The sequence below is a fragment of the Diachasma alloeum genome, unplaced genomic scaffold, assembly GCF_001412515.2.
Source record: "Diachasma alloeum isolate Michigan unplaced genomic scaffold, Dall2.0 Dall_scaffold_01227, whole genome shotgun sequence".
In the NCBI taxonomy this organism is placed as follows: domain Eukaryota; kingdom Metazoa; phylum Arthropoda; class Insecta; order Hymenoptera; family Braconidae; genus Diachasma; species Diachasma alloeum.
In genome coordinates, this window is record NW_021681336.1 from 65,748 (window position 1) to 69,981 (window position 4,234).

Genomic DNA, 4,234 nt, shown 5'->3' on the forward strand with positions numbered 1-4,234 from the left:
TGAGACATTTTATTTGTTAAATAATATTTCTGCATGTATGTTCATTCAACTGATACTTTAATACTTAGAATTAACCATTTAATGATTTTTTAAATTTCATTCTGAGACATGATAAACTATTTGACAATGGTAATAAACAATCTAAACATTTTTCGCCATCTTCTCTCATTTGCAATATAATTTCATAGCAATCGTTTTTTGCCAGGTATTCATTGGATAGTCATAGATAATTTTGTCAATCGTTGATTATTTCAGAGATGAGTAATTTTAGGATCAAATAGTGATCTTTTTTTTAATTCATGAAAGCCTCTTGTCTTTTTATTCATAGCATTAAACTCATTCACTAGAAATTAGTAATGAAAGACAGTAGAATTTCAAAAACAATCATCAATCGTCACTTCTTCAAGTAGTTCAGTAATAACTAATTAATTAATTGAAAAATAAAAAATCAATAAATTTTGAGTCTAGGAAAAACTGTTGAGGCTTTTTTTAACGATCAAAATTTTGTGAAAAAGCAAGGTCTCCAAACATTTTTTCACAGACTTCATGATTCACTAAATAATTAAATTCTTAGTAATCATCACCAATAAGGAAAAAGAGAATAGTGGATTAATCATTAGTTAACACTCGTGTTAAAAAAAAAATCAACATTTAAAAAAAATCACTTTAAAATTTTTGAATTTCGAACACGATTTGTTGACATTTTGTCTTACAATTACTCATTCCAGAGACTGAACAATTTATAAAGAATGAAAATCCGGTCTACTTGATTGTTGTTTCGCTTTTCGATATCGTAATCAATGATTTTTTCAACTTCGTTCTGTCACATAATAAACTATTTGACAATGAGCAAATCAGCTGTCAAATGATATTTCCTCTCTCCAAGTTAAGCGTTTTTATTAAGTAACGAATCGTTAGAAATAAATGAAAAATCTTTAGTTTTATCCACATGCTTCATTAACATAGTTATTCTCATAGTCATATTCAGGATACAGTCTAAAAAAAGGTTTTTTTATAAAAAATTTGGAATGGGTGGCTTGATTAATTTAAGTTGGGGAGGTTATAAAAATAACAATCACGGTTTAGGAGTTATCGGCAAAGGATAGTCTAGAAACTTGTTCGAGCGACGGGAAGTAAAGTTGGGGACTTTCCGTGATTCTAATACAGACACGGTTAGCTTGCCCTCGAGACCCATTACTCCAATACAATCACGGATTGACTTCCCGTGAGCCCTGTATGGTGCATTTAGTCACTCCGTTTCATTTTTGGGGAAAAAAATGGCTTTATTTTGTTGCACCGGGTAATTTTCAGAACTTTCTTCAGCATATAAATGAATAAGATAATAATTAATTTGGAGAGGATTTCAATTATTTTCAGAAGTTTTCATACAATTTTCATGGCTCTACTGGAATATTTCTCTCCAACTTGATTCGCAGATTCACTTGTCCATACACGGTAATTAAATATAGAGTAGCTGAACGTTGCTGTACAGTTTTTTTCTTACACCACTTAATGCAGCAACAATGACATGTGACAACGCCAATGTCAGTTGTCACTTGTTTTACCGACTCAACAAAAAATTAAGAAATATCACAAAACTTTTTTCGGTTGCTGAGAAACCCGGCTTGCTTACTGCCGCAGTAGTAAGGGTAGAAGAAAACAGCTAGTAACTTTCTCACAGTTCGTATTGCCCATCGCCTGCAATATGTATACAAGGCAGGCCCAGAAAACATTTTTTCCGAATTTCAATTTGCAAGTTTACGGAAACGAAAGGAAACGGAAACGTGCATAATGACGAACTGCCAGTGGGTCAGATATTTTTGTATATTTTCAAATCGTTTGCAGAAGCACTAGAAATGTTGCTAAAAATCGGAAAAAAATCACACAGTCATTTGACCTAATGAGCTCTCGTTTCTATAAACTTGCCAATTGAAATTCGGACCAAATTTTTTTGAGCCTGCCTAATGTATACTGATAGGTACATGAGAAGTTGAAATATTCATTTTGCCGTTGATTAAATTGTTGAAATTTCTCTGCAGTTTGATTGGGAATTCAATAATAATAATCGTATAATATACATTTGAGTACTCACTAGAAAACGAATCAATCTCTTGATTTAATATGAGATGAGTTTCAAGCAGTTGTTGATAAAACCAACAAGTAGTTGTGGTTTACGTATCCTTGTATTTCAAGGTAAAATATTTACTGATCCAAGATTAAAATTACTCCACTTGTTTTGTTGTAAAAATATTCTTTAGTTCACAATGAAAGGTTATAAGTTTTTTCTATAAGAAGACATAAATAATCGATGTAGGTTGAGTCAACCAAAGAGTATAGACTAAAGTAGCGACCATATTGACGAAAAACAGCGCCCTCAACGGTATTTAGCGAGTCCAATTAGGGGGGGTTCGTTTATACCAGAGCTGCCAGCAAAGAGGATAGACCTGAGTAGCGGCCCGGATCGGGGCAGAGATAATAGGGGAGATTGCTCAGGCTTATGAGAACTGTTCGATCAGAGTTGCATAGCGGTGGCGCGCATGAACTAATCGAGAGGCCGTCTCTGTGGGTAAAGAAATTTTCATCTATTACCATGGAAACAGTCGATAACAGGGATGCGTTCCCAATCTTAAATCCAACATGAAACCTCCTTTGCATTCAGTCATCCGCTTGATTATCCCATTTTCGTTCATACAACTTCTTATTGTCTTAATTTGTAAATTAGTTGATCATAAAGGAGAGGGAGAGAAGGAATTATGAAGTCTTGAGCGAAAGAGGATCATTTATTTGAATTTCTATACAACTAGATCTTTAATAAAAAAAAAAATACGAGCAATTCATCTTATTCACATTTATTACATATTTTGTCAGTGATACAAAGGTAATGAATGAATTTCAAATTATTTTGATGAGAAATATATTCAATATTTGTGAGAGATTATATCTCAACAAATCTCATACACATAATGGGATTAAATCAATAATAACAGATGAACGAATGAGACTTTTCGCAGATTATTGCGAGATTTAAATGAATGGTTTGCATTCTTCAGTGACCATAAAAAATTGTCTCCAATCGACAATATCTCCCGATGGAATGGAACGATGTGAATGATTCAATTGATACTTAAGCATCAATTTAAATCTTTAAAAAATTAATCGAGAGTGAAAAAAAATCAGGGAATTTAACTCTGCCATTATGGAGTTTTTGACGAGTGAAGTTTATTCACTCCCTAGGGAGCAAATAGCCACCTAACAGCCACCTAATTAGGTGGCTGTTAGGTGGCTACTTCTTTTGGTGTAAAAAAGGGTAAATGATACCTGGAACGATTATGGATGTAAATCTATGAATTATTAATGAATTTTAGTAGCTTTAATCAGAGATTATAGGGGAGATGAACAGGGCCAATGTAAAGTGTTCAACAACAAAAATCGTAGCGTTGGCGCATGGACTACGATGGAGCGTACGGAACTGTTGGTATGATAGGGCCCGAGCATAAATTTGTCGATAACCGGAAAGGGGTTCTCAATACGGTAGCTCCTCGCATTTTGTAATAATTGTCAGGAATGTAAAATCGAACATATTATAATCAATAGTATAATGAATGCACAATCTAATGATCTAAAAGTCTTTTCCTTTTTCTCGACATATTTATCATTGACACGTAGGTCAAAAAATTCATAGAAAATCCCAGCGCTGTCGCTGGAAAACTATAGAGTTTTCCAGTGATTCTATTGAATAATTGCGCAGATTTTGTTTTTTTTTTTACTATAGTAATGTTCGATTATATATATTTATTCCCCCCCTGAGTGAGAAAGGAATATGTATCGCGCTCGCTCCCACTCATTGTCGTCTCCGTCGCGCTGTCACGTGCCCGTCCTCCACCAACATTAACGAGTGCGAGTGAGAAAAAAAATGGAGAAGAAGGAGAGAGAAAACATTCCAACTCGTTTGAAACGGTTGGAACGTTTTCGTTGTTCTCCAGCGATCTACACATAATGGGATTAATTCAATAATAGATTAATGAATAAGATTTTTCGCAGATTATTGCGAGATTTAGATGAATGGTTTGCCTCCTTCAGTGACCATCAAAAATTGTCTCCAATCGACAATATCTTCCGATGAAATGAAACGATGTGAATGAATCAAGTATCAATTTGAATCTTTAAAAAATTAATCCAGAGTGAAAAAAAAATCCCGGCATTCCACTCTGAGATTTCTCTCAGAGAAATTGTC

The 4,234-nt window shown here is 33.9% G+C and overlaps 1 protein-coding gene across 2 annotated transcripts in view; it reads right to left on the reverse strand.

Moving 5' to 3' along the window:
• LOC107046173 (splicing factor 3B subunit 2) overlaps positions 1-2,377 on the reverse strand; it is a 42,632-nt gene extending 40,255 nt beyond the window's left edge. For both annotated transcript variants that reach the window (XM_015268694.2, XM_015268695.1), the window contains exon 1: positions 2,093-2,377. The gene's annotated coding sequence lies outside the window, so the exon portion shown is untranslated. The remainder of the gene's footprint in view (positions 1-2,092) is intronic.
• Positions 2,378-4,234: the final 1,857 nt, after the last annotated feature.